Source organism: Oratosquilla oratoria, chromosome 9 (assembly GCF_046742065.1).
Source record: "Oratosquilla oratoria isolate Oo_2021 chromosome 9, ASM4674206v1, whole genome shotgun sequence".
Taxonomy (NCBI): domain Eukaryota; kingdom Metazoa; phylum Arthropoda; class Malacostraca; order Stomatopoda; family Squillidae; genus Oratosquilla; species Oratosquilla oratoria.
In genome coordinates, this window is record NC_134785.1 from 61,312,911 (window position 1) to 61,326,659 (window position 13,749).

Here is a 13,749-nt window from a genome sequence, read left to right on the forward strand (position 1 = left end):
TTCTTCCCCTTCTCCTTCTCCTACTCCTTCCCCTTCTCCTTCTTTTCCCCTTCTCATTCTTCTTCTCCTTCCCCTTCTCCTTCTTTTCCCCTTCTCATTCTTCTTCTCCTTCCCCTTCCCCTTCTCCTCCCCCTTCTTCTTCTTTTCCTTCTCCTTCTCCTTCTCTTTCCCCTTCTGCTTCTTTTCCCCTTCTCTTTCCCCTTTTCCTTCCCTTTTTCCTCCTTACCCTTTCCCTTCTCTTTTTCCTTCTCCTTCCCTTTCCCCTTCTCCTTTCCTTCTCTTCTCTTTCTCCTTCTCTTCTCTTTCTCCTTCCCCTTCTCTTTCCCCTTCTCTTTCCCTTTCTCATTCTTCTTCTCTTTCCCTTCTCCTTCCCCTTCTCTTTCTTCCCCTTCCCCTTCCCCTTCCCCTTCTCCTTCTCCTTCTCTTTTCCCCTTCCCCTTCTCCTTCCCCTTCTCCTTCCCCTTCTCCTTCTCCTCCTCCTTCCTTTCCCTTGTCCTTCCCCTTCCTTTTCTCATTCTCCTTCCCCCTCCTCCAAGGTACCAACCCCTTTCTCTACCAAGTGAAGGGTGCTACAAAAATTAATAAAAATTGTCAAGCAGCAACCCCAGAATTGAAGGGAAATTGCCACCCGGGACGGATGGGGGGTTAATCAAAACAGGCTTTGATCCCGCCATCATCGACGGGAGGGGGGGGGGGTTTGCCACGGAAATGAATAAAATCGCCTGGCGACAGAAACAAGTGAGAGAAATCGTGTCATCCACGACGAAGGGTCTGAGGAAGACAGGCTGCGAGAACGGAAGACGAAAGAAAAAAATCGAACTATGAATGGGAACGAGAATACAAAAAATGAAAACAATGAAGATAAGAAAAAATGATAGAGATGAAAATACAGGGCAATGTGAAAGGCAAAACGGGAGGGGAAGGGGGGAAGGGGGGGAAGGGGGGAAGGGGGAAGGGAAGAAGAAGAAGCAGCAAGGGGAAAGAGTATGCAAATGGCGTAGGAGAGAAGATGAAGAATGAGACTGGGGAGAATGAGAAGAAAGATAAGAAGGAGGGGAGGAAACGACGCCTACGTAATGAAATTAGTCCCTGGCAATGCTGTGTGGTGAAAGGGATGTGATGATGGAGGCCATTCGATCCAGCCCAGGGCAGACCAGGTCAGCCCAGGACAGGCCAGGTCAGCCCAGGTCATAGCGAGGAGCCTCCAGAAAGGCAATGAGCGAAGACCTTCTTTTTTTCTTCTTCGTCTTCTTATTATTATTATTATCATTATTATTATTATTATTATTATTTGCTGCTGTTTCTACTACTGCTGTTAGTGTTTTTTTCCGCAGTTGCTGATCTTGCTATTGGGCTTTTGCCCATTTCAAATACCTTGCACTCCCCATCACTGAAATTAATTTTCCACATTTGCTCAAATTGTAAATTCTTTGTAGAACTTCAAGTAACAATTTACAACCATCTTTATTTTCTATTTTTGTTATGTTGTTATGGTGTGTGCGTCGTCTCCAAACAGATAAGTGTCGTTTATCGTTTCTTTCGTCATGTCGTTGACACAAATGACTTTTGGAAACCCACTAGCTAGTTACCTCACTCCATCCTAACACAATATCCTTTACTTCTGTTCACATATATCGGTCTTTTTGTGTGTGTGTGTGTGTGTGTGTGTGTGTGTGTGTGTGTGTGTGTGTGTGTGTGTGTGTGTGTGTGTGTGTGTGTGTGTGTGAGCGTGTGCTGTGCACGTGATCCAATTTCCACATTAGCTAGAACTACGTACACAAAGTGTGCATTTGTGTGTGTGTGTGTGTGTGTGTGTGTGTGTGTGTGTGTGTGTGTGTGTGTGTGTGTGTGTGTGTGTGTGTGTGTGTGTGTGTGTGTGTGTGTGTGTGTGTGTGTGTGTGTGTGTGTGCGCGCGCCCCCGCGGTGTTTGCGTTGGCGTGTGAATTGGTGTGTGTGCGCGCACGTACGCGCATGTAAGCTAAATGGAGATGATTAATCTATTAATAGAGGCAGCGAGAGCAAAAGCATCAACAAATCACTAAGAGCCTGAAAGCAGGCTCCTAATACCTGTTACAAAGGATTACCAAGGATTACAAGGGCGGAGCATGCCGACAGGAGACCTTTTGGTCCATATCTATGTTGGATGCGAAAAAAATCATAACTATGATAAATAAATGCATGAATAAAAACTATAATAATGTTAATAATAAATAGAATAAATAAATGCATAGGTATAATTACATAATAAACAGGTAAATAGTAAATAATAATAAATTGACATAACTAATAATAAATGAGAATCAAACAATAATAAACAAACGGACAAATTATAACAAAACAAATAAACAAATAATATAAAATAGATGATAGTCATTACAGGATCTTGCTTAGGTGTTCATCTAAATGATTCTTAAAGCTTCAAACTGAACTGCACTGCACTGCCTGTGCAGGAAGTTTATTCCATTCATTAACTACACGGTTGGCGAAGTTGTTTCTACCCACTTTCAAATTAGATCTATTTCCGGACAGTTTGAGACCATTGTTTCTTGTCGGATTTTCATTCAGTGTGAAAATTTTGTCACTTTTGATGTTGTCAATTCCCTTTAGAATCTTAAAGACCTGTATCAGGTCATCTCTGAGTCTACGCTTTTTTAAGGAAAACAGATTCATATGTTTTAGTCGATTTTCGTATGATTTATTTTTTATATTTGGAATCAATTTTGTAGCTCGCCGTTGTACTTTTTCCAATCTGTCAATGTCTTTAATGAGATTCGGTGACCATACGGAAACAGCATATTCCAAATGTGGACGAACTAACGATTTATATACCTTTTTAATGAGTGATGGACTTTTGAAGTCAAAAGATCGCGCAATCAGTCCTAGAATCTTATTTGCTTTCTCAGAGGCTGAAATACACTGCTTGAATGATTTGAGATCGTTACTGATAATTACGCCGAGATCTTTTTCACTATCCACTTTTGTTAACGAATTTCCAAATAACTTGTAATCGTACTTACTGTTATTTTTACCTATCTGCAATACCTTGCATTTACCCGTGTTAGATTTCATTAGCCACTTTTCAGACCATTGCTGTAATTTATCTAAATCTTCTTGAATATCTAATTGGTTTATGTGATCATTTGGCCTTACGCACAGCTGTGTATCATCAGCAAATTTGAAAACAGTAGATTTTAGTCCATGGTCTATATCATTTATATATACTATGAATAGAAGTGGCCCAAGAACGGAACCCTGAGGAACTCCACTTGTAACATTTTTCCTTCTAGAAGTTTTTCCATTTATATATACTATGAATAGAAGTGGGCCAAGACCGGAAACAAGTGAAAAATGTATCTGTAATGGAGAGACTAGTATACTGTGTTAAAGACATGGCAAGATTACGTGCCATTCAATAATCATACAATTTTAGATAGATTATATTTTCACGAAACTACATCCACGCCTTTATAAGGGTGAGAGGGCCTTTTGGTACGTGCATACGCACTTTAATAGTGTGACTTTTTTGGGGTAAAATTCTGTTATGGTGACGCTGGCAACAGAGTGAAGCGTTGATGGGTCAAGCGTGAGTTATAATGCAACTTAGGTACACATTTGCATAGGCGATGATCCGACAGTGGCGGAGGATTAGATGATCCACGAGATTGTCCATTGCTGTTATACGTGTCAGTTGTTGTGATCTTATCTGCCCATTTACACGTTCAAACGGTTTGTCAAACCCGGTTTGTCAAACAACTGTTTGAAGTGAGGTTTGCCCGTGTGAATGGGGTATTTAGTTGTCAAACACGTTTGTCAAACGTGTTTGACAACCAAATTCCCCATTCACACGGGCAAACATCATTTCAAACACTTGTTGTTCGTATATGCTCAGATGGCGAAGATGTTCTACTGATGGTCATTTCTTTTTCCGTTTTTTTTTTTTTTTTTTTTTTTTTTTTTTTTGCCATCATTGAAAACGCTTCGTATATTGTTCCAGGAGCTACCGTGACTGACCGATTGTCTATTCTTTTGCATTCTTCTCAACACTTTTCTGACATCTACCCTCTGCTTCATACGATTTTTTTCTCTCATTTTTCCTCTTGCAATTCATTTTTCTATTTCTTGTCGTCTAGAGCTGTCCATCAGAAGAATTTCTATTTTCTTTCAAGCAAAGCATCTAGCTATGACTCATCAGCTGATAGTGTTTCTGCTTATTTTTATTTTTTTCTTGATGGCCTATGTCCTTTTTCTAGGATTGCCTTCTACTGTGTCTTGCTGCATTGCGTTTGACCTTGGGCAGTTGGCGGATGCAGGTATGACCCGTCATCCATGAGGCGCTAAATTGGGAGAGGGGGAAGGGGCGGTGGACGGGAGTGGAATGGATGGGAATAGAGACATGCTTCTGAACTGGCTACCTCCCTTATAAGGGGGAAAAAGCTTTTGGTGTATAGACAGTCTCCTACCTCCTGACTACACTACACTTAAACGGTTTTCTATATTTCTGGTGAATATTTCTATCTCAAATACTTTTACTTCTTTACAGTAAGGAAGAGAACACTGAATCAGAATTTCCATCTGTCACTCACGCAGACAAGTGTCCGTCTATCATGCCACTATTTTTTCTTTTCTTTTCTTTTTTCTTTTTCATTTCTTTTTCCCTGGTCTCGTTCTTAAATTTCCCTCGTTCGTTTGTCTTTCTTTTTATGATCTTTTTTTAGTTTCCTCTGCATCGTTTCTTCGTTGTTACAATTATTTAATTTAAAAAATATCTACCCCCGCGGCATCTTGTTTTGTGTGTGTGTGTGTGTGTGTGTGTGTGTGTGTGTGTGTGTGTGTGTGTGTGTGTGTGTGTGTGTGTGTGTGTGTGTGTGTGTGTGTGTGTGTGTGTGTGTGTGTGTGCGTGTGTGTGTGTGTGTGTGTGTGTGTGTTGTGTGTGGTGTGTGTGTGTGTGCGTGTGTGTGCGTGTGTGTGTGTGTGTGTGTGTGCGTATGTGTGTGCGTGTGCGTGTGTGTGTGTGTGTGTGTGTGTGTGTGTGTGTGTGTGTGTGTGTGTGTGTGTGTGTGTGTGTGTGTGTGTGTGTGTGTGTGTGTGTGTGTGTGTGTGAGAGAGAGTGAGTGATTCATCATGGTCTTGGATCACGTGTTGGAAAGCTATTTCCCTTCCGGAAGAGAGCTCAGAGTTCATATATGACCGATCTATGGGTAATGCTGTGACCCAACTCCCCACCCACGAGAGTTAGAGTAACGACCCGCAGTGTGTGTGTGTGTGTGTGTGTGTGTGTGTGTGTGTGTGTGTGTGTGTGTGTGTGTGTGTGTGTGTGTGTGTGTGTGTGTGTGTGTGCGCGCGCGCGCTCAAGCGTGCTTATTAGACTGACTGCAGGATAAGGTCAATGAGAAAGGTTGGTGTTTCCTTTGATAGACGAAGAACGCACAACTTAAAGAGAACCTCTCGGCAATAATTTCCGTGACGTCAGAGAATATGGAAAAGTAAAAAATATATGTCAATGGAAATTGAACAAGAATAGAGTTCCCGACAATCCATTACAGAACGAAGAGTACGAAGGCAAAAAAATCTAAGCACATGATAAAAAGAAAAAAAATGACGCGCATTTAATCAGTTTCCCGTTCACGGACAATGCGACAATATAAGATTCTCCCTCATTCAACTTTCATTGAAAACGGCAGAGGAGGTTGGGGGGGGACGCACAAAATAATCCTTCTTTATTTCACATCGGTGAAGATTAATTAGTGAACAACATTCATATTGCCAGTAGGAAAGGGTTATAAAAAATAAAACCTCATCATCTGAGTCATAAACCTAGCCTCACGAGTGATTGGAACAAGATCTTCATCAATATAAATTAAAACACAAAGGCCGAGGGCACGACTGAGTCTAATGTATACTTTTGTTGGCCTACTCATTGCTTATTCTGAATGCCTCCAGGCAATTTTATTCAGTCAAGGGGGCAAACCCCCAGTGCAGTTAAAAGAGACCCAATCACACAAAGGATTACAAAGGAGGAGTATGCGGACAGGAGACCTTTTGGTCCATAAATAGGTCGGATGCGAAAAAAATCATAATGATAAATGAAAAATATAATATAAATAATAATACATACATATACCAAAGGCTTTTTTCCCCTACACGGTGGGTAGCCAAAAAGAAAAAGGCATCGAAACCATTCCCACACATTCCATTTCCTATATACTCCACTCCCCTCCACCCTCCTCCCTCCCTCTTATCTTGGCACCTCCTGGATAACGGGTCATCCCTGCATCCTGTCCACTGCCCTGGGTCAGAAGCAGTGTCGCAAGACACAGCACATCCACAGCAAGGCCGCTTCATAAATTCGGCGACCACCCCCTCTCCGTCCCCCATGCAGAAAAGGAGAAGACGAGGAGAAATCTCTTCACGCTGCGTCAATTTTTTTTCTCATACATACTTCCTCACCCTCCATCCCCCACCCACTCCCCCTCATGCATCACAGCATCATCTATACACAACCTTTCTCCATTCACCCCTATCTTCTGTCCTCTCCCGTCCTTCCTCCACAGACATTCCTCTCTTTTGTAATGCCCCTTTCACCCCATCCATCCATCTCATCCTAGGACGCCCCCTCATACTCACTCCTTCCACCTCTGCCTTCCACACTTCTTTTACTAATCTTTCTTTACTCATTCTTTCCATATGTCCAAATGCATATGTATAGTTAAATAATAAACATGTTAATAGTAAATAATAATAAATTGACAGGTAAATAATAATAAATGAAAATCAAGCAAATAATAAACAGACAAATAATAACAAACAAATAAACAAACAATACAAAAGAGGAGGCCGTGGCGGTGGTGGAAGATCACAGGAGAAGGAATGGAAATGTTAAAATGACCAACATACTATACAGAGTTGCAAGGATCTCGCTCTCTCTCTCTCTCTCTCTCTCTCTCTGTGTGTGTGTGTGTGTGTGTGTGTGTGTGTGTGTGTGTGTGTGTGTGTGTGTGTGTGTGTGTGTGTGTGTGTGTGTGTGTGTGTGTGTGTGTGTGTGTGTGTGTGTGTGTGTCTCCAGATGATGACTCTTCATCCGTGACGTGTTAAGATGAAAGGAGCATCAAATAGGTTTTAATATGTATATAGTGGAGATGTGCTTTGACTTGGCCACTCTTAATATGGAGAAAGGGTCATTGGTATGTGTGTATATATGTATGTATATATGTATGTATGTATGTATATATGTATATATTTATGTATGTATATAATGTATATGTGTATGTATATATGTATGCATTCATGTATGTATGTAACTATTTATGCATGCATGCATGCATGTATATATGCGTGTATATATGTCTGCATATATGAGAGGATAAAGATGAAAATATACGAGAAATCTAGAGCGCTATATTTCCACATTTTGGCAGTAGATAGCTGTCCAGCCGAAACATGGGAATAAAGTGTTCCAGCGCTCTCGTAAGTTTTCCTCCACCTTTATACACACGCACACTATATATATATATATATATATATATATATATATATATATATATATATATATATATAAATGTGTGTGTGTGTATACATATATATACATATGTATATATATATTAGACCAACCTGTAGATTAATTGCTTTAAATCGAGTCAGACAGAATTTCATAAGCCACGACCGCTTGTCAACATGACAGAAATGCATGATGCAATCATTCCGCTCCCTCAGCCGTTGAAGCGTCGCTTAGTCCGCGCTCGGCATGTAATGCTTAAATGTTGCAGGCAAAACGACTACAACTCGAATACGGACGTCCTGGTCTGCCTTTCGTACAACCATAAATAATTCATCATCATTCACTGGGGGCATACGCCAGGAAGCGCGTTACTTCACTCACACGCCGGCTGGCGTCAGTCCCAACGGTCTCTCCGAGCGAGCTCCCATGTAGTCACCCTTCCTTCCCACTATAAACAACTCACAACAGGTTCTATGGGGATCCCCTCGTCTCCTCCATTGAAGCTGATCTCTTGTGGAGACAGGAACCCTGTGAGTGGGATCAACATCGACTAAAACATGTGAATCTGTGTTCCCTAAAAAAGCGTAGACTCAGAGGTGACTTGATATAGGTCTTTAAAATTCTAAAGGGAATTGACATCAAAAGTGACAAAATTTTCATACTGAATGAGAATCCGACAAGAAATAATGGTCTCAAACTGTCAGGAAATAGATTTAATTTGGAAGTGGGTAGAAACAACTTCGCCAACCGTGTAGTTAATGAATGGAATAAACTTCCTGCAGAGCCAGTGCAATGTAGTTCAGTTCGAAGCTTTAAGATTCGTTTAGATAAACACCTAAGCAAGATGCTGTAATGACTGCCATTTATTTTATATTATTTGTTTATTTGTTTTTATCATTTGTCTATTTGTTTATTATTATTTGCTTGATTTTCATCTACCATTAGTTATCTGTCAATTTATCATTATTTACTATTTACCTGGTCATTATTATTTCTATCATTATAATTTTTATTCGTAATTATATTTTTTCAGATCCGACTTATGTGACAGGAACAATGAAAAATTATATTTACGAAAATAAACATATATTGAATTTCACTGAACACTATCACATATCAAAACAAAAAGACAAGGTCTGCTCGACAGGGAGCCAGAATGAACACTGCCCCGGCAGCTTGGGACTCTCGACGATTTGGCGGTGAACCGGACTGGTGGTTCCAAAATAGTTTATACATAATTCATATTGGACAAGAGTCCTTGGAACACCTATATATAATTACAATTAATTTTGTTATATTTATACATATATAATACTGGATGTTTACATAGGTAATAAGATGTATACATAATTATGTGTACATATACGTATGTGTACATGCGATTGCATATCTACACACGCCCACGAGCCGTCGACCAATATACTTAGTTATGGACCCAAAGGTCTCCTGTCGGCATGCTCCGACGTTCACGAATTATACCGGTAACCGGCCTAGACAGAGTCTCAAGTTTGACCCAAATTCATTCCAGCAACACCCCATGATTCTCCGAAAGCACTTGACACCAAAAATATCGAGACGTCTCTTTATCTCAGTATACAATGTCCGTGTCTCACACCCGTACAGCAGGGCAGGGAACACACCGCCTCTGATGTTAGGCTCCCCGTCCAGCTACAACTGACCAGCTCCACTAAGCTGTGGCCTTAGTCCGAGCTGCACCTATATTTCTCATGTGACACTTCTAGTGTCGCACCTTGTGGCTAATTACCAAAAAAAGAGATTAAAGATTCTTAGGCGAATTTCATTGTCCTGCCGTTGTTCCGAACTGAAACTACAAGTGACTTCAAGGTTCCGATCTAAGTCCTCAACAACACCATATACTCTGAGTGTGTCCATAACACTAAGGGCAATTCCAGGAACAGGTACAGAAACCACCCAACCCTTTCGCTGCACAGATGGCTGACCCCTTGCCTGAATAAAATCGTTCCCCGCATCCTAAATAAAAGTACAGTTATGAAAATAACACCCTCCATTTTCTTTAACCTGGAAATAGCTATTTTACTCAATGTTGTCATATATTTGATTTACAAGTCTTGAGTTATAATATTGAATTCCAATTATTCATTTTTTTCTTCTCTATCTTTCTCTTTCTTCGTTTTAATGTGTGCATTTCCCTGCTATTAGTACGCTATTGATTGATATAATTTTATGCTGATTAATATGCTTCCCCCAAGTTCAGATAAATAGACTGCTGGAGTTTACTCAGTACACACCATTTCAACAAATCAGTATAAAGTGTTTTAGACCCTCTGCTACGATGACATAAGGCTTAGATTTATTTATTTATTTATTTATTTATTTATTTTTTTTTTTTTATTATTTTTTTTTTTTTTTTTTTTTTTTCAAAACGGGGAGTCCAATCGACTAAGACCCCACTTCCGGTCCAGGTAACATAGTTTCTCTTTCTCAGGCCATTTCATTCATCTTCGCACCAACCCCTTCCCTTCCATACCAGGTGTCACTTTCCCTTGTTATCCTGGTTGCCGCCAGGCTATTCTATTCATCTGTGTGCTCCCTCCGCCGACCTCGAATCGCGAAGGTATCGAATGTACCCAAGAACCTCAACAGAAACTCGCGGAAGCAACCTGACGACGTTGCTTTGTCGGCTCACGAGCCTCACTCTCGTCTTCGTTTACTCAAGCCAACAACAACAGATCTTGTTCAGCTGTGTGGAGAGAGAGGGAATCTCCTCACATTCGGATTACGTAAGCGGTTTCTACGCTTTAGATACATATACCATACATATACCAAAGGCTTTTTCCCCCCTCACAAGGAAGATAGCAAAAAAAACAAAAAAAAAAAAAAAAAACCTACTCCCACCCATTCCATCCCCCCACGTACTCCACTCCCATCCACCCCCCTTCCCTCTCTAATATCTTGGCTCCTCCTGGATGACGGGTCATCCCTGCATCTCCCCCACTGTCTAAGGTCAGATGCAATGTCGCAAGACACAGCACATCCACAGCAAGGCCGCTTCATTAAATCGGCGACCCCCTTCTCCGTCCCTCATGCTGAAATGGAGAAGACGGGGAGAAATCCCTTCGGGCTGCGTCAAACACTTTAGATAATTTATTATCACTAACGCTAGACGATTTCATTCGGTTGAAGGAAGAAAACCCCAGACCACGAAAAGACCCACAGATACGACCCTCTAAGCTGAACAAAATCCTGTGACACCAGCCAGAACAAAATAATTCAAGTATCCCACTGGGTTTCTGTATCTTGAAAATAATAAGTCATTTCACAGTTTACTGAGCACAAATTCCGCGTAATATTCTGAGGCTTGCTTGCTTGTTCGATGCAATTAGTCGACATTATGCAGTAGACACATTTGATTCATCAACCTTTGGCATGTGGAAGGCGCTCATTAGACGCCCCCAGCTTGAATTAATCAGTGTCGCAATTAAAAAAAAAAAAAAAAAAAAAAAAAAAAAAAAAAAAATCCCAGAGTTCATCAACTCGAGAATCCATTTTCTTCTAACACATGATTAAAACAAAATAAAGTACAATACAATTAGATACGATTAAACAGAGGATCAAATAAAATCGTATAAGTTGCGTCTCCGTTCTTCGTCCGTTTTCTGTGTGGTCAAATTCCTTCTGGTTCTGTTTCGTCACTTTAGATTCTTACTGCCCTTCCCTCTCCTACTCCTCTTCCTCCTCCTCCTCCTTTTCCTCCTCCTCCTCCTTTTCCTCCTCCTCCACTTCCTCCTTTTCCTCCTCCTCCTTTTCCTCCTCCACTTCCTCCTCCTCATTTTCCTCCTCCTCATTTTCCTCCTCCACTTCCTCCTTTTCCTCCTCCTCTTTTTCCTCCTCCTTTGCCTCCTCCACTTCCTCCTCATTTTCCTCCTCTACTACATCCTCCTTTTCTTCTTCTTCCTTATTTTCCTCCTCCTCCTCCTCTCTTCCCTTTTCATGAGTTTCATAACATTTTTGCCCTTCTCTTTCTTTTTCATTTTCTATTCCTTTTTTCTACCTTTTACAACTTCATTTTTCTTTCTCTTTCTTTTTTGTTTTTGTATTTTTTTGTTTCTCCTTCTGTACATTCCAGATTCTTTCTCCAGCTTGACCCTTCTTCTTCTTCTTCTTCTCTGATTTCTCCTTTCCACCTCATCACAGCAAAAAGTCTCGGTTTTGACGCATTTAGTGATTTTTATCTAATTAACAAAAAAATCATCTCATTCAGCTTACATTTTCTCAGATAGTTTTGTTTTTTCTTTGTTTCTTCCCTTTTTCATTGATATCCGACAGTATTTTCCTTCGTTATCTTATGAACAAACAATCATACATACAAAACAAACAAACAAACAAACGGGTGGCTACAGATATCCCACCCAACCTCGGTGATAGAGGTAATTAAAGAACAAGCAGATCCAGAATTTACCACAAACAAACCACAATATTTCATAGATCCTCACACCTCGAAAAAATAATTTCTATTTCCATTACGTTTCCCTCGATGTCTATCCTTACACCTTTAGGTCACACATCAAGTATTGATCACTTGGGTGACACAGCCCCTCGCAGCAGAAATCCAGACGACTCCTGGAAGACCTGGAAGACCTGGAAGGCCAACACAAAGGTCATCAGACCAAAGTCCCGAAGGCAGAATCCCTTGATTGCACATATCCCCAAGCAACAAGAGCCTTTCACGACAGACCCTGCGAACTCAGACCTGGGTCAGGGTTCACAAGAAGAGACCCTGAGAAAAGCCAGCACAGCCACCTTGACGGCCAATTCTTCGGAGACTCAACGCCATGATGACTAATCTTTTGGGCGACTTTGAAGATTATACGTTCTGAAAGCTTCACAGATTCGAAAAGGCAAAAGGCAAGCAGGTTTCATGTCTCTATTTTTCTTAGATACACACTCACACACACACACACACACGCACACACACACACACACGCACACACACACACACACACACACCACGAGCATAGCTCCCCTTCCCGTGAGATACAACTATGTAAATACACACACACAGACACATACATACTGTACGTACATACACACGCACACACATACATACACACACACACGGATGAGGTGATAAGAAAAATATCTAAAATCTAACTCGCTTTAGATTGGATTATCCTGCAGTGGCGTGGTCCTCACACAAAAAGAAATTTGTAAATAAATTGAAAGGATCCGAAGAACAGGATCAACAACAAAATAGTTCCCAGTCTATCTGACAAAAACATAAGAATACAGACTACACGGAACTGCCAACATAAGACTAAAGATGAAAGAGGGATGAGACCACAGTGTCCAGAACGATGAAAGGAATGGACACAATCGACAAAGAGGACGTCTTAGTATGGTACAGAAGAAAGACCAGAAGACATTGGAACAAACTGGGAAAGACGAGGTGTCTGAAGGATATAAAGACAGTTTTCATAAAAACCCACTGATTCGCGGAAGAATCTGGAGGAAGGAATCGTAATTCGGAAACATGAGCGAATTTGAAAGTAACTTCGACCACTGAAAGTACAGAGGCGAGTCCCCACGAGTATAGCTCTTATCCAGTACATTAGGGGAACACATTCCTGAGCTAGATAAAACCAGCCACGTGCCAGAAAAAATAGAAAAGAATAAAATAAAATCTGTAGAATGGGTAACTTTAATAAAGAGATAATCCTTGCATCCAATCCTGTTGGTCTTCATAAGCTTCATAATCATCATTCTTGTCCACATTCGTGTTGATTGTGTGATATGAGTTCACGACGACCTTGAAGAGTAGAGATAGAGGGAAGGGCGCGAAGGAGAGGATAGAATTGAGATTGTGTATTAGGAGGAAGAAATCCCAAAGAAAAGAAAAAGAAAAAGGAAGAAATTCCAAAGACAAAAAAAAAGGAGGAAGAAATCCCAAAGACAAAAAAAGAGGAAGAAATTCCAGAGACAAAAAAAAATTTAGGAGGAAGAAATCCCAAAGATAATAAAAAAAAAAAAAATCTAAAGAGCAGAAATGAGAACATCGAGTTAAAGGAAGAAGAAATAATAAAAGAAAAAAAAAAGAAAAAAAGAGACACGGAGGAGTAGAAATAAGAACTAGTAGGAGGAAGACACCGAAGCTAGAAATGAATTTAAAAAAAGGAAGAAGATACGTGGGCTGGTCAAAGGAAGTCGAAATTGGAAAGATATAAGTAGAAAATGGGAAGTAAACGAGGAGAAAAGGGAAAAGTTGTAACAAAAAA